The 20,984-nt window shown below is 43.9% G+C and overlaps 1 protein-coding gene and 1 long non-coding RNA gene across 5 annotated transcripts in view; one reads left to right on the top strand and one right to left on the bottom strand.

Moving 5' to 3' along the window:
* Positions 1 to 584: 584 nt before the first annotated feature.
* Positions 585 to 7,946, bottom strand: LOC134509963 (uncharacterized). Its single transcript, XR_010069455.1, has 3 exons — positions 7,281 to 7,946; positions 6,483 to 6,676; positions 585 to 1,588 (listed from the first exon to the last, which is right to left on the bottom strand). It is a non-coding gene; the product is annotated as an uncharacterized LOC134509963 (long non-coding RNA).
* Positions 7,947 to 9,277: 1,331 nt separating this feature from the next.
* Positions 9,278 to 20,984, top strand: part of DUSP16 (dual specificity phosphatase 16) — a 69,231-nt gene continuing 57,524 nt past the window's right edge. For 2 of the 4 annotated variants that reach the window (XM_063355506.1, XM_063355498.1), the window contains exon 1: positions 9,278 to 9,837. The gene's annotated coding sequence lies outside the window, so the exon portion shown is untranslated. Of the gene's footprint in view, positions 9,838 to 9,963; positions 10,109 to 20,984 lie in introns of those variants that run through there. The other 2 variants (XM_063355488.1, XM_063355481.1) reach the window with 2 other exon arrangements.

Below are 20,984 nucleotides of genomic sequence, written 5' to 3'. Positions count from 1 at the left end.
CAATACAGCCCTTTTGCACCACCCTAGAAGTGCTGAGGAACATTTAACTGGAAGTAAATATACCCTGTGCAACTACGCTATCATCTTATGGACAACTATGGGGAGTGAGGTGTGTGACTGAAAATACAGCTCTGGGATTTTTTAAAGATATATTTGCATATGCATTTGTTACTAGGCATTGTGGTGGTGTTGAAGGATTTCATACTTCCATTCCTTCAATTACCTATATACAAACTTGACTCAGTTTATTCCAGCGTCTTTTTTCACACCCCTACCAATGTGAAAGAGCCTCAAATGGATGTAAATGTAATTTGCTACCATAAAAAAAAAGTCCAACTACTAAGCACAACAACTTCTATTGGTCCAATAAAATCTAGAAGCCATGCTGCATCGTAGGCATGCCGTAAGGAGACAAAGTAAAGAAGAAATCTGAATATGTTTTTAACATCCACTGAGATTAATCTGGCCACTTAATATACATTATGTATTTTCACATGATTATTTTAGAGCCTCTCTTCAGCATAAAGTTAAGCTTGTTTGTAAACTTTAACTGTGTACATGTTACTTTAGTAATTTTTACAGTATAAATTCATATTTAATAATCTGGCTTTATAATATTTGGTTAGCAATAATGAGATCAACTCTACAATACATATATTTTTAAAGTACTGACTTATACTGTCCAACCAAACTTCTTCCTGGGATAGCTTTGCTCATAGAAACTTATACATAGAAATGTATACACTGAAATTTCATAATAATTACAGGACTACCTTAACGTTAGACAGATAAATTTTCAGCTAGGGATACTGATGCATGAGAAGATTTCTCAGTGTAAAAGAAGGACACGAGATACCGGAATCGTGACTGCCCCATCTATACCATGCAGTAACTTAGGTTGGAAGGGACCTCTGGAGGCCAGCTGGTCTAACTCCCTGTACACGGCAGAGCCAACTTCAACATTAAATCCAACTCCAAAGTTAGATCAGGTTTCTCAGGGCCTTGTCCGTTCCAGCACTGACCATATCCAAGGATGGAGAAGCCACAGCCCCTCTAGGCACCCGTTCCAGTGTTTGACGACCCTCATTATGAAGAGCTCTTTTCTAGTATCGTCAGACAGCAAACGTCAATCTAATGAGTGTCAAAGAGTAACTCTACTTCTGCTGGATTAGCAAGGTGAATTGAGTCGTCTTGCATTATAACAGTGCCAGATCCACAGCGAGGAAAGTGACAGGAGCTCACAGTCAGAAGCAGAGGGTAGGAAACTGTGAGCTGGAGCATCTCCTTTTGGCATTGTCAACGTGTTAGATGGGCTCAGCCAAGTCATCTGCCTGCATCTTCTCAAGCCATGCACACCCCTGTCAGCTGGGACTGCCTCTGGCACACGTTGGTTCAACACGTTGGCACACTGGTTCACTCTTCCCCTACCGATTGCTGTGCATCCTTTCCCCCACGTAGCCATCTCCTCTGCAGCGGCTCAAGCCTTTGTTTATTCACGTGCTGTAAAACAAATGGGGGACCAAGCTCTGCTTTCAGTGACGGCCAGCTTACAGCATTTGTGCAACTGCATCCTGACCTCCTGCCGGCACTATAGGGTAAGAAGGTATTTTAAATGAATCATCGGTTATAATAACCATTTTTCTTAAACTGTAGCTGACATCATTTAATTGTAAGTCCTCGTACAAAATAACAGATGAATAAACATACAATTTCTGCAACTTAGTAATTAGGCAGGCCCTTCTAACAGGGCCTTCTTTTTCCTTTTATATTCTGGAACTCAAATTGCATCTCCCATTTTCCCATAAACGTCTCCACTGACTGGCTCACAAAAGAATCTGTCCTCATATGTTCCTGACTAGGAAGTTCTTCTGAGCCTACACAGTTACCAAGAAATAATGTCTTAGAAAGTCACATCCTCTACTTGAAATTCCCCCTCTTAAAAAACCTTCCGCCCCATTTGATTTCATAATATCCCACTTAGACTCTAAATGGTCATGAAGATGAACATTCTTTAGTGTAAGTTTATCTGGAACCCATCATCATTTGATCAGTGGATTGAAACAAATTTTTTAATGACCAGAGAGTCAACAAGCCAAATTTATATCTGAGGTAAGTGGGGGCAGCTTCAAATAAGCCATGAGAAGTCTGCAGCAGACTTTTATGTAGAAAATAAAACGTTGGATTTGTAGCCCTGGGCTTTACCCTCGCTGATCTTCTCCCCTTCTTTTTGCAAGCTGAACATAAACCAAGGGTTTAAACATTTTTACTATGTTAATGATTCTTCCCCCAGCTACAAGGAGAACAAGGGGAAAACTGTTTTGAAGCAGAAATGTTCTTGCAAGATTTTCAACCCCCTCCCATAGAGCTAAAAGAGTTGTACCCATAGCTAATACACAGAAGCCAGCCTTTTCCTGAGCATCAGAATAGTCAAGGAGGCAATATAAAAATAAACAAGCAGTCCTTCACCTCACCTCCACCTTAGAGTTTTGAACTCAGATTGCTACTAAAATAGGCATATTCTAACCTTGCATCCTAAAAAAAATAAAATGACACACTCTGAAATTTTCACATGCTTCTTTTCCCTGTAACCTGATATTTTCACCTGTCCTTCTTGACAAACTCTGCTGCCTGTTGTTGACAATTGGGCTAGTACCAGCCCGACAATTTTCTGACCATTCAACAAAACAAGACACTCTTCAGAGTTAACAGTCTTTTTTTTTTTCCTATGAAGGTTTTTTTCTGTGAGGCCAAAATATTGATGTTCTGGGTGTTATCCACTTAAAGGTTTATATGAATGAAAGCTTATAAATGCAGGTCATTGTGGTGCTCATGCCTTTCTTTCCCATGGCAACAACACACAGTAATTAACTCAGTTTTCTTTTCCCTTTTAGAACTCAGTTTGTTTTCATTTCCAGAGGTTTGTCTATCTTTTCCTTTTTTTGATAGGAAGCTCTTTTTATCTATTAAGTACCTTTTAATGATTCCATGAAAGAGAAATCCATCTCTTTCACAACTATTTGAAAATCACTATAGTTTCACTTGCATATTACTGCAACAGCCAAATTGCACCTTAGAAATAGAATAACCAGCAACCTATCAAATCCATAAGGCTTAGGATATCCGTAGGTGTCAGGAGCTGTTAAAGGTAAGCAGAAACAACAAAATGGATTAGGAGAAATGATGAAGACTCTAAAACTGTCAGAAAATTTCCTCTCTTGTGTACATGTCTTGAAAATTATAAATATTTTACAATAAAGAAATATAAAAATAAACTGGTCTTTAATACCACAGGTTATTCATTCACTTTCTATACTCATACTTTTAAACAAGTTTTCTGATTGTGAGCTTACTTGAGCATGCTATGAAGACAGTAACTTTGTACTTAATGGTTTCTATTAACCCACTTTATGTTTCACATATCACAATTTTAAAGCATTTTATGGATGCTGTCCTTTTCCACTGTATCCTTGATGCTCTTAAGGAAAGATTTCATTATAAGAAAAAAAAAGTCTAAACTGTATTTAAGGTTGGTAATTACTATACTCTCACATCCTTTAAAGTATTCAAGTAGTTAAAAAGAAGGATATGAATAGTCAAAGAGCTCATACATTTTATGTTGCCCTCATAATAAACACAAATACATTTTCGTTCTGATTCATCATTGGCCACAAACAAAACATGAACATACAAAGCTACTCTCCAGATAGTATAAATTGGCACAGCAACTTAAGTGCTAGTTGAGCAATGATGGTTTTCACCATCTGTGCTTACAGCCCATTACAAGTTGATTTCAATACAAGTACACCAGCCTACAGACAAGTCACTAGCAGTGAGTAAGAGCCAAAAGAAAGAAGGTGAGGGGGGTGTTTGTTGTGACAATTATCTTGATTTCTGGAATGTGTTTGTGATTTTTTTTTTTTAATGTATCACTTATTTTATTTTTCTGTTGTTGTGGTTGTTACTTAAATATTTTTCTCTTTAGATATAGGGAAAAGTGAGAAATGTTACTAGTTAAGTTTCTCAGTTGCTGGAGATTTGTCTGAACTTGTTGTTTCTTGAGAACAGTATTTCATTATTCTGTTTCCTGATGACAACATGTTATTATGCTTCTTTTCTGTAAATAATATTTATTATGATCTCCAATTTCAAATGCCTTCTCAAAACTTCATCTTGCTCTTTCACACAGAAGTGGCTTAACCATCAAAATAGCTGTCTTTGTTTCTGTTTAAGATGATTAGGATTTATCAAAAACGCCTAAACTTTATAAAGCCCATCCATTAAATCAGAAATCATTATTACTTCTTTTCTCATTGTCTTCTGTTGTCTATCTCTTTTATAGCCTCTGTCTTTGTGTGTGTGTGTCTAATTGCAAACTAAGCCAACAAACTTTTGTGCAAGTGTTTAATTTTACTAAATGTGCCTGTTCAAGGAAGTAAAAAAAGTTACAATTTCTTTTGAGAGACGGAAGAAAAGAGAGGGAGAAGGATGAGTTAGTGGTTAGATTTGGAATTTAAAAGAACTTGCTTCAGTTCGCTGATCTGGAAGTGGCTTGCTGTACTACCTTGAATGAGTTACTTTATCTCAGTAACTCATTCTTGTATCCACAAAACATGGTATCATGATAGTCCTCTGTCGCACTGAAGACTTACAGAAATAAAGGGTACCCAGAAACTATGGAGATAGGGATCATGTAAATTCCTATTGAGTAATGGATATAGAATTTATGAAGTAAGGAGACACAGGGAAGCAGACAGCTGGTGCTCTCCTTTCTTTTTCTCTGTACTTTCTGCTGCTCGAGTTCCTGTAATTCTCCCTTTCTCTTCCACTGCTCCAAATCATCCACTGTTGTCCTACAGGGAATAAGAATATTTCTCCATCTTATCTCACGTTCGTCCCAGATCAAAAACACATATCTGCATTGAATGTAGACCTCTCCACTTGCACACTAACCCCAGCTTGTTTGACATGCTATGAATCTGGCAGTCCCGGAGAAGCTACAGGGAAGTAGAGGTATGAAAACTACCTGCAGCAACAGAATAGTGAGGCTATTCTTATTTAACCATTTTCCAGAGGGGTAGAGCTTCCCAAGGTCTGATGCATACATGGAAGGGAAGAATGGGAAGATACTGGTTGTTCTCAACTCGCTGTTTCCCCCTGAGGACTGCGACTCTGCACCTTATGCGTCTGATGCCCGCATTTCTCACACTACTCAAAGTCCTCGTCTCTAGACTGACCTCTCTGATGTCCCTCTGCAAGCTTTTATCTCTCTTCTGCTCTTTCCCCAACCCTCAGTACTACATCTTCTGTTCCTACCAATTTCCAAATCCTCATGTTCCCATTGCTGCTCTCCCACAACCCTGCGCTGCTCCGACTACCGTACCCTGCTCTCTGTGCCAACAAAGCCAGTGGTATTTAAAAATGCTATGAATGTTTCAATGTGGGTATCTCGGCAACCCTTCTATTTTTATATACCCTGAAGAGCTGTTGGTAGCAGTTATGTCTGATACAGCAGTCTGCTCTGAAAGCAGATTAGGCCAAACTACCCAGTGCCCCTGAAGCTGTCCATGAAAAGGTCATCACCCCACTTCCCATCTGCTGACTTGGGTTTCCCCTAATCCATTTCAGCCAAAACAAACCCATTCAGCTGACATCTACTATTTAAACTGCTTAAGCTACTCTGGTTGACTTTAGCCGAAACAAGTTTGGGAGGGATTGTGCGAGCAGCTTGCAGGTAGGTAGGAGAGGTGGTAACCTTTGGCAGAAGACAGCCGTGAAGGTGACTGGGAGCTGTCTGGGAATGGTGACCTCTTCAGCAACCGCACTTCACCCCATGGAGGAAGCGAGCACCCACAAGGGGATTTTAAAGCATGGTAAATTCCGTGCTTTAAGTTCAATTCTCACTTATTTCACAAGAGGTTCCTCTGGCAAACCACTCCTACCCACTGTGCAGAAGAAAACATGATGACGTTACTCAGGCTGTCATTCATCTTTCCCCTGTTTAATCACTGCTAACTGATTAACCAAGTGAAGTGCCACAAAATCTATTAGCTCGAAAAGGAACAAAAAGCTATGCTAGCTTTTGATGAATAAATAAAGAGAAACATTTGTAAACAAGGTGTATAATTCTCCAGCTCTTGAAAGTACCCACCTATTCCCCCTCCCTGGCCCCCTAACAATAGGGACAGCAAGGGGTGACACACTTAAAACCGCTCCCACCAGAAGCAGGACACAAACTGGTAGGACATGGGCGAGTTTCAAAGTTCGAGTGCTGTTGTATAGCCTGCTGGATAGCCACCATAACATCTTTCGCCCTTGTTTTACCCCATATAGACACTTCGGGTGTCCTCATCTCATGAGCTCGATAAGGAGGCGCAAGAAAAGGACACTAACATTACCTCTCTCAATACAGTTTTGTCAAAAAGGGGCACTAAGCTCTGAGGCCGAAAAAAAATGCATTGCCAGAAATGTAGCAAAATACGTACCATAGAACTGACAGACTTCTGAAAGCCTGGGGAGGGAAGGTCAGCAGCCAGGGACATCAGCAAAGCCAGGCAGTCCCTCTCACAGAGGGCTCAGGTGTTCACCAGACTAAGGTCTGAATCTCTCCCTGTTTTGCGCCTGCAGTTCAGATCATTTCCAGGAGCCTGCTGTGGAAGTGGTAGGGAGGAACGAAAGGCTTTCAAGGAAAAAAAAGAAAGTTAAGCTGGAGTTAGACTCTGGCACGCACGCGAACGAGTTACTGCTCCTTCACGAGTGACCACCTGCCAGCTGATGCATGTCAGCTGCCAACATGGGCACGCTTTGCCCATTGCGAACAGGAGGCAAAGGACATGGCCACTAATCTCAATGAAGCGAGGTCAGATGCTGCCTCAGTGTTTCAGTCCTCCAGACTCCTTCCATTTCTGTCTTCAGGCTAGCAACAAACTTGTACCGTTTCATCCTGCAATGCTCTCCCTCATCAGACTCTCTGCTCAAGCTCAGCTGAAAGAAAAAGTTATTCTTAGTATTAACTTCAACCTGCAGGAGTTCATTGTGATATCGGTGTGGTTTAGTCGCACTTTTTATTACATTAGGAAGAAAAAAAATCCTGACTCTGTATTAAAGAAGCTTTAATTTTCTGTCCTAGACTTTTCTGTATATATCCTTTTTTTTCAGCTAAAAATAAGAATATTCCAAAAAGATCACAAGTATTTTTTATTTTTACAGTGAGGAAACTTTTTCAGTCTCCCAATTAAAAAAAACAAAAAAAACCCCAAAAGAACAGTTACGTGAGGTGTTACCGAGTTGAGATGACAAAAGGGAAGAGAGAATTGAAGTGTCTTTCCTCCTCACCACGCGCCCCTCTCCGCTGCTCCCCACTTGTGAGGATAACTGTGCTGGAACTATTTGTTCCTGCACTCTCCTGGTCTGAATAAGCCAGGGCACTGGCTGTCGCCTTGAGTTTCTCTGGCACGCTCTCTGATCCCCTTCGTCAAAATGGGTCACTTCTAGCTCCATTAACCAGCAGTTAATGTGCAGACTTTAAATACTGTGGGCACTTTGGGGGTTTGCAGAAGGTGTCTTCAGGGCCACTGGTTTATTGAGACAAAAAGGCAAACCTGCTCTTCAGCTACTACGAGACAGACACGTGCAAAATACTGAACGTACTGACATAAATTGCTTTACCACAGCTTCTTCCCTGCTTTTGATTTTTCTTTTGTCACTGCCTGATGGAGACTGGGCTTCTCTTGGGACTTCTCTCTCCCCAGCACGCTCTGCGCTCCCTTGCAGAGGACGTGGCTGTTCAGCACGAGTGCCAACAAGGCTTCCTTGTGAGAGACAGCTCGCAACTCCTTAAGACCAGGCCCTCAGGCCCTTTGTCAAGGTGGTTCCTGGTCAATTTTGCCAGGACAGAGCCCACCGCCGTATAATTTGTTCAGAGTTGCCTGTATCCCGAAATGCCAACCACACAAACTGTTTTACTGTGGGTGATAGCCTTGTGCCTCTCCCAAGGTGCTTTGTTTGAAGCAGAAGCCACCAAGAACGCAAGGACCCGTGCGGTTAATCCTCTTTCTCATGCTGTCTTCCAAGGGTTTTGCAGCACAGGGATTCAAAAGCCAGCGGAGGAGAATGACCAGGGTTTGAATTCTGCCGTGTATGGCGTCCTGCACGCCCAGCAGTGCCGGCAGGCTCTCCTTCGCCGTGGTGCCTCCGAGGGAGAAAGAGGGCTGCACAGTATTCCAGTGTACCTGGAAGAGGGATGCGTAAGACAAGACAGGACCCATCAAGTCTCTGAGGGACGTACCTCATTGGTACTAGACAGAACAGACACGTTAGATAACATAATTGTATTTCTGTGTGTCCGTTTAGACTTAACTTTCGCTTTCCTCAAGTTATTTGTTTTAGATGCGTTTTTTACCTATTTTTTTTTTATTATTATTATTTAACAAGGTAATTTAAAGGGTGAAGGCCCACAGTGCGCCATGTCGCCAGCGGGGCGCCCTGCCCACACCCAGGCTACCACAGGGGGACCTGACGCCTTGCTCTGAGGGCCCTGCGTGGCACCCCACAGCGCTCCATTTTCAGATGATAACACCAGTACGTGGGGTGCCACCGGGAGCGCCCGCTGCGCTACCAACGGCCCTTTAGCCAGTGGCACCGAGCACAGGGGAGGCCGCGGAGGGACCGGGCTCGCCACTGCTTCGCGCTGCCCCACACGCCCGGGGAGGCCCGCGGCGACGGGCCCGCCCCAGGCCTCGGGTGTGGAGACGGGCGCAGGCCCCCAGGCCGGGGATGGCAGGGGACGCCGGGGCTCTGTGGAGAAGGCACGGGAGAGGCGAGGGCCGGGCAGCCAGGGCAGAGCGGGGGAAGCCCGCCTCCGCGGCCGGGCGAAGGGCGGAGAAGAGCGGCGGCGGCGGCACGGTTGAATGGCTCCGCGGCCCGGGCTCCTCCCCGGGGCCGTCCCGGCGGCTCCAGCGGGAGGCTGAGGAGAGCGGACGCGTGTGTCGTCGCCCCCACTCCCGCCCCGGTGACAGCACGGTGCAGCCTGAGCCCCCCCGCCCCCACCAGCGGGGCTGCGAGGCGGCGGCTGCCGCCTCCCTCTCCCCGCAGGGCTCCTCTCTCTCCCCCCGCTCCTCCTCTTTCTCCCTCTCCCTCCCCCCCTCCCTCCCCCCCATCTTCACCCCCCGGCTGAGTTCATTCACTGGGATTGGTTTCAAGTGACGCCATCGCTTTATTTTTACACCGATGACCTCATCCCAGCAGCTTGAAGTTTACTGACCAGCAAAACTCTTTTTCTCTCGCTCGCTCGCTCCCCTCCTTGTTGCCCGCCTGCGCTGCCCGTTTGTTTGTAATCCTTTGGGTCCTTCTGGGAAACGAAGGCTTTTAAAAAAAAAAAAAACAACAAACACCAAACACGAAAAAAAAAACCCAACCCCCAAAACTTTCTCCCCTATCCCGAGCTTTTCAGCGTGTGTCGTGTCCCTCCCACCCCCCCCCATCACTGTCCCCTTTTAATTTTCTCAAGCCATCTTGGGGGGGGGAGGGAGGAAGAAGAAGGAGAAGAAAAAAAAAGCTCCAAATATTTCCTTTTTCTTCTCCTCTCCCCTCCCACCTTCCCCCTCTTAAAAAAAGAGCTGAATACAGTTGTTTTGCTTGTTTGTTGTTAGTTTTTTGATTGCTTTTTTTTTTAATTATTATTATTAAAGAAGAAGGAAAAAGAGGAGCGTTCCCAGCGGCTGGAAGGAGACAAAGTTGTCTCAGGCGGCAGCGGCGAGGCCGGTGGCAACAACTTATTGATCCGTGCCGAAGGGACGGCCCGACCGACGGACAGACGGACGAGGGGGGGGGGATGAAACAGTAAGTGCTGTCAGGAGCGCAGGGACCCCCTCGCCCGGGGCCGAAGCCAGCCCGGGAAGGGGGCGAGGGGCGCCGGGGGGGGGGGGGGGCGCGGCGGGGCCGGGCCGGGCTGGGCGGGGAGGAGGAGGAGGAGGGAGGTGAGGGAGAGGCGGGAGCCCTCCTTCCCTCTCTCCCTCCTCCCGCATGCCCTTCCCCGCCGCCCCCTCACCTCCGGAGGAGAGCGCCTGCAGCGGACAGGTCGCTGCCCCGGCCCGGGCGGGCTCCGCAGGTGGTAAGGAACCGGGGCGGGGGGTGAGCGGGAGCTGGGTACCGGCAGGGCACGGTACGGTACCGGCGGGTCGCCCCGCGCTCCCCCTACCTGCTGCGGGGCGGCCGGCAGCCTGCTGCCCGCGGCGGCTCCTGCCTCCTCCTCCTTCTCGTCCCTTCCTCTCTCGCCTCCCGTTATCCACCTGCCTCTCCCAGGCGGCCGGTGTGCGGGGCAGGGGAGGCGGCTGGCCGCTGGAAAGGGGCGAGGGAGGGACGGCCGGCTTCTGGGTGCGGGGGATGCGCGGGGAGGCTGCCGTGCCTCCGCCTGGGCGAGGGAAGCGCGCCTGCCTTCCCGAACTTAGTAAACAGTGCTGGCTCCCCGACGGGCTTTCCGGCCGCTTAAAATGGTCGGGGATGCTTTAAAACCCCCCCCCCCCGCAAGGGCTGCCGGAGAAACCTTGGAAGTTGTGCCTTTCGACTTGGGGAAAGGTTTAAATTGAGGCAGTTGTGACAAAATGGAGGGCTGCCGAGCGAGGCAAATTGCAAATTGTTTAACCTGGTATCGTGCTCGCGTCAACTCGTAACTCCCTGGCCGGCACCAGGACGCGGCCTGACAGATACCCGCCCTCTCCCGACTTTATTATTATTTTACTATTTCTTCCCCCCCCCCCCACCATAGAAGCGTTGGGGTTGAGGAGTTGAGCGCGCATCAGTGCGTGCCGAACAAGGTGTATGGGATGTGCCTGTTGCAAAGCCTGACCAATGGTAGGATTTTTCAGTGGCCAAAAAGGTTCTGGTTAGATGTCAGAGGGGAAGCTGCTGTTTTTTAGAAAAGCCAGGAGAATATACTTTCTTTTACTGTCGCTTCAGCTGGTCGACGTAGAAAATTGATCTTTGGGTTTTCCTTCAAGTGAAGGGTGTAGTCATAGCGAGCTGTATTGTCTGACCTATGACTAACTTTTTTTTTGTTCAAACATTCAGTGTATACCCAGCAGAATAAATAAATCTGTGCTCCTTTTGAAAGCTAAAAGCAGACTGAACTGTCTCTCCTTGCAAGGATGTCTGTCGGGGTTCTTAAAAGAAAAAACCCCAACCAAAACCCCAAAATGCTTTTGTAATCTTTGCTTTAAGATTTATGCTATTCCTGGCAGCATGTGGTTTGGTAGATACAGAGTTTATAAAGTCACAACTGACCAAAGTGGAGTTGGTTTAGACCCCTGTGTTTTGAGGGGAGGTAGGAAAATAGTAAGTCTTATTTTCTTTTTATGGTGTTCATCCCACTGCCCATTGGAGATTGAAGCATTCATCACAGTTGTTTATGTTGGTTGTCTGGGGGTTTCTATTTGAATGTGAGCAAGTATGCAATGGAGGGGGGATGTACTTGTATTTTTAGCTTTAATTTTTAATGACAAAAGATAGAGTAGCGATATTCAAAAGTAAATCCGGCATTTACTGAGTATGCTTATTAATATTTTTAGGAAGGAACCTATAAAAAAATGTCTGAGATGTAATAAATTCTGGTCATTATGCTTGTTTAATACAGTAGTGCTTCAGTATATCCTAATACACAATTTCAAAGTCTCTTTTAAAATGAACAAATAAGTAAAGCAGCAGAGAAGGGGCCAGTTCTTTGCTAATTAGAGGTGGTGGCTGCAAAATGCTGTATGGTTCAATACACGTGCAAAGGTCCAGAAAACCCAATCAAGCATTTTAAAACACACCACATTGTATGTAAAGATACATAAGTACATTCCTGCTCCGGTAGGTCTGGCTTTGTTAGCTACCTAAGCAGATATAATGGAACAAAATCACACCAGAAAAACTGCTGTAGGAGAAAGCGAGCTCAATTTATCTTTGTTTCTGTAAAACGCACGCTCTTCTTTAAGCAAAGGCAGCTAGCCTGGCAGGGATGTTTGCTTTTAGCTAGAATAGCTTCAGCCATCCATAGGAACGGTATCATCAGAAGCCGTGCAGGAATGTGTTAAATGGATTTCGCTAGGAGCTTTGTCTCTCAAGCCAGCGCCGGCTCTTCTGGGGTCCTGCCAGCCCTCAGCCCCTGGAGGAGTTGCCGTTGTATCTGCCATGTGCCTGTGCACCTTCCTTGGCAAAACGATGCTGCCCTGGGAGTCCGGTCCCTCTGTATTCCCAGCCGGCAGCTGGGGGCGGGGGAGCGAAGTTGTACGGGGTCACCAGAGACTGGATGGTGGGACAGGTCAGCTGCTCCTCTGCCTTCAGACAAGTGATTTCTGTAGGCTGTGAGAAGCCCAATGGAGGGCAAATTCAGGCTCTCTTCTACACCTCTGTAAGAAATGCTGAGTAGGTAAATCAGCCATTGATTTCTGTTACGTGCATTGGTCTTCAAGTGTGGTCTGCTCCAATGCGCTGTGTGGTAGGAGCTGTGCGCAGGGCGAGGGCCTCTCTCAGTCACCTGTCTTTTCAAAGCTGGATGCCTTAATCCCCAGACCTATTCAGGAATATTGACTGTTTTCGAAATACAAATTTTCCAAGAAATACTGTAAGCACAGCTGAAGCAATTTTTCCCCTCAAGAAAAAGGAAGCAGAGTGATAGCTTTCACTTATACTACGCCTGTTGAATATTCTAGGACTTCTTCTCTTTTTTTCTTTTTTTTTTCTTTTTCTTTCCTGTAAAAGCAGTCAGGAAAGCATCATGGATATTCTTCAAGTGCTGACAATCCTTAATAGCCAGATGACGTAAAGTAGTTACTGTCAAAGCATGAGGTGTGGAAGGATTGGCACATCCCTTCCTTTTTCTTTTTGGCTTTTATTTCACCCCTAGGAAGAAAGCAGGGTTTGGCCTGCGAATCCTGTGAATCTGTCTTTACAGATTTGTTGTTATGTCGATCAAATGACTAAACGTTTCTTGCAATCTTGTAGCGTTTTGTCCATAGTTGTGTAATGGTACATCCATGATTGTTTAAGAAGAATTATCACAAAGCTGTTTTTCTGGGTAATAGGGAAGCAGCCATGCCCCTGATGTGTTGAATGGTACATTCACTTTCGCTACAGTTTCTTAGGGATTGCATCCAGATTTAGCGTAGTGACATGAAGGGTTTCGGTGTAATATTTTAAATACCAGTAACTACACATCATATCAGTATTGGTAATATTTCTCTGATTTATTTGGTGTCCCCCTTCATAAAGAAAGAGTAATGCGGCATTCTTTAGGGCTGTCGATTGCATGTGTGGCCTTGGCTTTCTGCACGAATCAAAACCATAGGTGATGGGTGGCCTGGTGATGTGTATCAGGATGCCTGCCTGGACGAAATTCAGTGGTAACTGAAGACCAGGAGTCGTTCACGTGAAGGCGAAGCAAACACTGCGACTTCAGGCTACTTCCTAGTCGTTACTTGGGGGACCCTATCCTCGGGGGTTTCTTTATCAGTAGTGTAATAGTGTCACCGCCCTGATACCAAAGCTAATTGAGAATGAAACTGTTTCTGGAGCAGGGCCGGAGGCTGAGGTGCTCTGTGCTGCTGCAGTGTTGCTGCTGGCTGAAGACAGCCGTGGGAACAGGGAAGTTTGTATCACCACTTCTCTCCTTCGCCAGACCTGATCTTTAGATTGGGATTAGCTTGGTAGCTCCAAATAAGAAATCTCCCTTACAGTTGTTCTGTAACTTCCTATAACACCTGAAGAACGCCCAAAATACGCATTAATGGTAAAGTTTGGCATCTTAACTTCTGTGTTTGCGTAGTTTTAATTGGAGCAGTTATTGGTTTGCTTATGGATAGGGCCTGTTGGCAGCTATCCTGGTCTCCAGTGGAGATGATGTTGGCCACCAGTGAATTACTATTCCTCGGCGATCAAAGAAAATCTGCGTCTAGGCTGTGTGCATGGAGGACGAGAGGGAAGATGGGCGTGAGTTCAAGGCCTTGTGTTTCCTTTTGCTGCGCTATGTGGTCTGCTGCTGAGCCAAGGCTGACCTACTCGGAGTTGGCTTTGGGAAGGCTGGCAGCTTTCCACGTTGTGTCCCTACGAAATGCTCCTGCAGCCAGAAAAAAAAAAAAAAAAAAAAACCAAACCAACCCAAAACCAAATTAATAATTGGGCAGGCTAGGAAAGAGGGGAAAGAATGTTGCTGCAGTGAGGGGAGGTTCGCTGTGGGGATGCAGAATGATCTCTTCTGCCACGGACCTTCCCGAGCTCCCGTGCTGCTGCTTTTCCGTGCTTCCGCTGCCCAAAGCCGTAACATTTGTGCTGCGTGAATATACGAAAGGAACTGCTGAAACAAGGTCGTCCTTTGTGGGGAAGCCAGTTATCTCTGCTCTTTCTTGGTCACAATATGAGCCATACGTCGCCACTAACTTATGCAGCTCCTCTTTAGTGTGTTCTTGGAACTAATTTTGCCCTGTGTAGTGCAAGTTTTCATCCTGTTTCTCAGAAAGTAGGATCAGTTTCTTGCACAGACCTCCTCAGGTAAATTTGCGCTCTCATTTGGTTTCAAGCTTAAGTTATAAACTTGTGTCAGTTGTTTAGCAAATAAAGATAGACAAGTGGAGGTGTGCAGGGGCTTTCAGTAGTTGAGAATGAATGTAATTTTTTTTTCTTCCTTTTCATCTATCCAGAGTGATAGTCTGCTAAAATAGTATGAAAATTTTTCTTCATAAAATAATAACTATGTTCCATTACATTAGTTCGGTAGAAAACTATGACCATGGTTTCTAATATTGAGACTAAAACAATGTTACCCATTTTCATTGTGCTCCACTTGATTTTGCTTTACTATAATAATCTATGAATTGAGCCTGTTTGTTGACTAAATGATAGATTGATGGCTTGTACAAATACTCTTTTTTTAGACATCCTTGCCTGCTGTCTAATGTTTTTTTGTATTACCGAAGGCTTTGCGGGAGGCAAAAAGATGTGTCTGAGTGTGTAATGTAGCAACACTGGAATGAGAACTTTACAGAAAGCATAAAACGAGGAGAACAACAGAGACTAATTGTATGAAATTCCTTTTATGCGCACGTTCTTGAGTTTGAATAACTAGTATGTATTCAGCCTCTTGGATTAGAAGGCTTTGGCTCTGCATGTGTAGCATAGATGTTGCTCTCAAAATAGGAAGGCAACTCTGCCTCCCCCCACGCTATTCCGGATAAAAATTGATTCGGTACTGTGTTTTGCTCCTACTGAACTTCTAATAAAGCATATTTAAAGGCTGAATAATTCATAATGTTGAGGATATAAACCCCAGACTTTTAATAACAAGAGTGTTGGTTTTGCTTCTTGATTGCTAGATGTAAGAATCATTCACCTCAGACTTGAAAGACTGAAATCTTCCCTGTCAGGACTCAGGTTTCTACCTGCCAAGATGGTGCTTGCAGGGGAGTGACTTTCTCGATAGTGCGTATTTCACTAAGCTTATACAGTCCCTTAAGCATGGAAGCCATCCATCTTCTCAACACCATCTTCCAAATACATGCAAAGAGTCTGAACTACACTTCAGGGGGCTTCTCTCAGCATGCCATCCTGCTACTGAAACAAAGCTTAATTTCAAAGGTGCGTCATAAGCACCAAGAACATTTGCCTAAAGAACAGGCATGAGATTACTTTCCACTCATTGTATTAATGTTATCTAGAATAAGTATAGCACCTATCATCTCTACAGTTCCCACAAGTATTTTGTTACTGGTGGTAACCTGCTTAGGTGTTGGGATTTCATACCTTCTTTAAAAATTATGCTTGGGACTCAGTGTTTTCTCTTGCTTTGCAGCTCTGCCATCCCTCCCAGTTTCATGGGAGTCTGTTCAAACTCTGGAAAACTGTAAGGGAAGAGAGCTGGAGGGGGAAGAAACTTTTTGTTATGTATCTCTCTCCTAACCCCATCATACTCAGAAGTGCCTTTCTAAAATAAGAGAATTTAGGTAGAGGCCTCTTACTAGGAAGACTTGGGGAGCAAACAGAATAAACTTTCAACCAAGATTCATAAAGCTTTGATAGTTTTTAAGCAAGGACAAAGAATATTCCAGCAAAAAAGTACAGCAGTAATCTTATTGCATTGAGTTGACATGTTGTTAGGTCCAAGGAGGTCTGAAAGTACGCACTAGCAGAAGGCAAATGGTGTCACCACTTTAGTAGGGTTCCCTCTGCCTGTCCCAAGACCCTGGGTGCAAGGCAGGTGTGCTCCAAATTGAGGATAGGCTGTGGAAATCTCTCTTCCCGTAGTCTGTCTGGAGTTACGCATTGATGGCAAGGCTCTTCTCATAGCAACAGGACCCAGTACCACCTTCTCCTTTCTCCCAGGCTACTCCCATGCCTTAAAAACTCCAAAGCTTTACACAGCGGGTGCTCTGAGGCCTTACTGAAGAGAGGCAATGAACAGTGACAGGTCTATAGGTTCATAGTCCCGTATCTCGGGAAGACAGCAGCTGAAGGCAAACAGGCCCTGTCTTTGTAAGAGCTGGTAAACTCCATGTTCTCCTAGCTAGTAGGAGACTTAGATAACAAAAGCATAGTTAGATAATAAAGCTGCTTCTACTGGTGCTATGCTCTGATACCTTGTTTGTTTCTCACTGTCTCCCTTTTTTGTGCGTTTTGTTTTTTCTTGCACGTAGCTTTTCATCTGAATATGTATGACCATGTATTTTTCCTGGTCAGTGGAGTAAGCTCTCTTGTGCAGCTGGTGAAAATCCCTGGCTTCTCATGGTTGACACATTGTGAGCATGCTGTCAGCTTCTCCGTCCTCCTTTCTGCGTGTTAGGTGATCCATGTTTGGATGCCATCCAGTTGACAAAGCCTGCTTCCTCAGTGTGGTTCACTTCGCCTGTCTGCTGTGACTTCCAGGTGGACCTATTTGAAGGTGCATGAAAAAAATCTCTTTATCCCGCCCAGACATGTTTGTATGAGTAGCCCATTTGTTGTCTATTTCCTCTCAAAATATTACTGAAAGAAAGTTAACTCCTTCAAGCATAAAATGGATGAAAAAGAATAGTAATATAAGTGCAAATCTCCAAGATGTTAGTCATGACAGAAAAAAAAAAAGTGTCAAAATAAGTATCAGTGCATGTTTTTCCAAGATACTCTTTCCATGGTGAGACCCACATCTTTCTGCCCCCTCAAATCTACAGAACTCGAATCTTTTTCTCGGACTGAGGCTTGCATGACTTGCCAGCCCTCCCTACAGGTGTGACCTGTTCTGGAATGAGGAAACGCAGGGTGTCTTTTCCCCTGCTGCCTCGTGTATGGTTAAACCTATAGCAAACGGAGGAGGAAGCTTAGGCATGCTGTTCCTCTGACAGCCTTCTGCAAATACAAGCTATTAATGACCATTGCCTTTCATGGGCAAAAACAGTACTGGCAATTCCTTTGTGCACTTTGTTTAATGGCGTAACAAGCAAGCACATTAGCTATTTTTATTCAAACACCCAGACATAAGCCAGTATGGCAAAGTGGCTATGAAATGTCTGCATAGCTGAGTGAAAATACAGCTGCTGTTTAAAACAAAATCTTTTTCTTTTAGTTACAGGTTTTTAAGAGGGTTCAACCGATGATTGTCTAATCTTTCTAATTGAGCTGTGGTGAGGATTTTCAAGATTTTGCATTAAAATAGGCAGAATGTTCGTTCAGTCGCTGACTTTGTCTACTGTTTCAGGCAACAATAAGGAGGTAATGCAATAGGGGAGGTGGGCAGGTGGGGGAGACGGGACTGATTCAGGTTAAAGGTTCGGGTCTTGTCCTTTCAGGACTATCTGTTCTCACGTGCTGCTTAGTGGCAGGCACACAAACAGAGCTGAGCACAGTGACACTGTTAGCAAATGCTAGCTGAGAGAGGAGCAGTGTTTGTTTTGGGAATTTTTATAAGCTGCCAAGTCCTTCGATGGTGGGGTTTTTTTCTCTTTTTTTCTTTTTTCTTTTTCCCCCTTTTCCTTGAGGACGTGGTCTACTTTGGTAGAAAAATGGCTTTTGTGGCTTGATGAATAATTAAAAAAAAAATTTCAAGATGGTGTTGATGATTTAAGTCTTCGAATATTTCAAAGCCAAGAATTTATGTTATGGATTATCTTGTGAGGGACGTTGAGCTTTTATTTCTGTGCATGTGTACATGCTCAATAAATAGTAATACCTTGTTATTGACATGCGTGGTCTCCAGTTCAATTTTGGTTTTAAAAAAAAGAAAACATAACTTTAAGCATGTGGTAGATGTTAGAGGTCCTAAGGAAAAAAAAATTAATCACTTTAATATTATGCTTTTCCTGACCTGGAACCTGCCTGATACTGGAGTACGTATCCAGTAGTAGCACGTTTTTGTATATCTTTGCTTGACTAAATTATAAAGTAAGCTTACAAAAATCTTCTTATTATATCCACCAAAGTGAGGCATTTCTATTGAGTGCTTAATATTTGGCCCAACTGGTGATACTGCTTTTCAGTACAGTCAAGCATTATTCTTGCTTAGCTATTCGTCACTTGTTTACCTCTTTTTCCGTTTATGTTGGCAAAGTGAGAATCTACAAGCGTAACTTCCTCCTTGAAAGGTCTCTCCCTTTCAAATGTCAATTGTTATACATCAAAGCACAGCTGGAGAAATCTACCTATTGGGAGAGAATGGCATTACTTTCTTTGGACAGGTGGAGTGGAATGGGTCTCAAGTCGATCACGTGCTTTGGGACATGATGAAAGTAAAGTAATTAAACCACCAACACATAAGCACATCTTTCAGCTTCTCCACCAGCAGTAGGCTTTCTTTAATTCAGAATTCTGCAGAATTAGTTCTGATTTATGTAGAAATGGTTAACTTGAAATGCAGTACTATCTTCTGATGTCCATGGACAGAGCTGTGACCCTTCTACTTTTACTCAAAATGTGGTTAAATTGTACTACAGTGGAAAAATATTCAGGCTTATCACTTTCTGGAGCTGAAGTTTCAAACGGTATTCCCAGTTTCAAAAGCTGTGTGGTATTAGAGTTGACTTTTGTCATTGTGAAAATACTTGAAAAGGGAGATGCGCGTAAGGAAAAGAACTAGAGAGAAAGAAGAAATAGGGAATAATGGAAAAGAAGAGATATTGATCAGATGTCAGAAAAATATACCATATGGGCTAATAAAGGGAAAAAAGAAGAAAGTAGAGTTAACAGAGATGAAAAATATTTTTAAAAAAGAAGGAAAATGTTCTGCATTAGCTGCACACGAAAATGAGCCTTTTAAATCACAGAAAACATAGTTCTAATGTGACAAGAGGATAAGATGTCTCCAGATCTCTTTTGTTATCTACTACTGCAAGTATAGTATCTACTATACTTGCAGTAGTAGATAACAAAAGGGTTGTTTTCTGTATGTATGAGAAAAGCCATTCGACAGGCTGTCTAAATGAAGTCTAATGACAAGTTATAGGAAGTACAGGGAAAGGTGTAGCTCCCATTGGGTTCGTAGTTGTAAATACAATTTGTTCATCAGGAAAATATCTTCTAAAGATTGTTAAACACTAATGAGTTGTCCATTTTGACTTTCTGAGTCTGTATTTTGATTTATAATTATTCAGGAAGGAAGATATGTATTAAAAACTAGAAATGCTGGATTAGAATATGTGGTGGCTATTGGGAGAATAATATTGCGTGGGTTTGTGTATTTGGTCTTTATCTCTAGGCATCTGTAAATATTTAAGAATGAGTTGATTTCAAAACGTTGTGCTATAGACCATATCTTCATGTTGGGAATTTGTAAGGTTCAGAGACTTAGGCTTCAAATAGTGTGCTCCTGAGTCCACATAAAGATATGTCTTTCAATGCAGCTGAGAGGGTGGGAAGGAATGGGGAAGATGATCTGTCTAAACACTTCTGTTATGAGTTGCTATTTTTCTTCATGCTATTAGCAATTTATTGTTGGGGTTTCTTTTTGAACTGGGTATGTATGTAGCTATTCTAGATGGAAGAGAAGCTTTTATCTTAAAAAACAAAACAAAACAAAAAAAACAGTTGGTAAATTTTGTGTTTGCTTCTAGAACATGTCCAGTTCAAGAGGCTGATGTCCTCTAATAAAATTGCAGGTGCAAATGTGTCAGTTTACCCGGGCCCTTGCTGTTTGTCTTCTAACATTATTGGGTTATGTTACATGCTGCCATTGGTGAACTAGTCAATGCCACAAGGAGTTTTAACCTAAATAGAGAAAGCAGGAGAACAGTAGTCTAAAGGCTATTGACAAAGTGTCTTTTTCCAGCTGTGCTAGTAGAAAAGGTCACCGAGTCCAGCTGCTTGACACAGCCCCTCTGCCTTTAGCTGCTGCCCTGAATCTGCTGCTTAGAGTGGTTTTTACGACTGTTCATACTTTGCTTGAGGCCAAGTCAGAGAATGAACTCACAGGTAACCTGTTCATGTTGTGCTTGCAGCGTACCAGAAATCCATCATACTGTTTGCTCCATAGGCTCTAGATAGTCATTTGCTCCATGCCAGACCTTCAATTACCTGCCTTTTTGACACATAGATGAGCCTTAGAAGTAAAATACTCTGTAGAGTATCTTTGCTTCTGCATTCTTCCCAATTTGCCGTTACTCTTGTTGACCAAAAGAAATAGGTTCAGTAGCAGTAAAAGTGAAGTGGGAGAACAGCAGCGTGGATCCACTGAAACTGGCAGAACTCTCTCAAGTCAGTGCAATGCAGCGCAGGTTTCTATGGCAGGTAACACCAAACGCTCACAGTTACTGTGATTCTTTTCTTGTCTTCCCACCTACCGTCATTGCAAACTCACTTTTCTAATGGCTCTCAGGATCCCGCAGTGAGCCAGGGCCAGGAACCAGAAATGGCTGAAAAGTGTTTGGATGTGGTTTATTTATGTGTTTGTTTATTCAACGTGCTTGTAAGGTTAGTTTGTGACTGATTTAGCAACTTGAGTCAGCTCACTGAATTAACATGTGAGCTGGCATACGGGACGCGGTTGCTCTCTAGTA

The sequence above is a fragment of the Chroicocephalus ridibundus genome, chromosome 1 (genome assembly GCF_963924245.1).
Source record: "Chroicocephalus ridibundus chromosome 1, bChrRid1.1, whole genome shotgun sequence".
NCBI lineage: Eukaryota > Metazoa > Chordata > Aves > Charadriiformes > Laridae > Chroicocephalus > Chroicocephalus ridibundus.
Note: the sequence above shows the minus strand (reverse complement) of the source record. Positions and strands in the feature narration are given on the sequence as shown.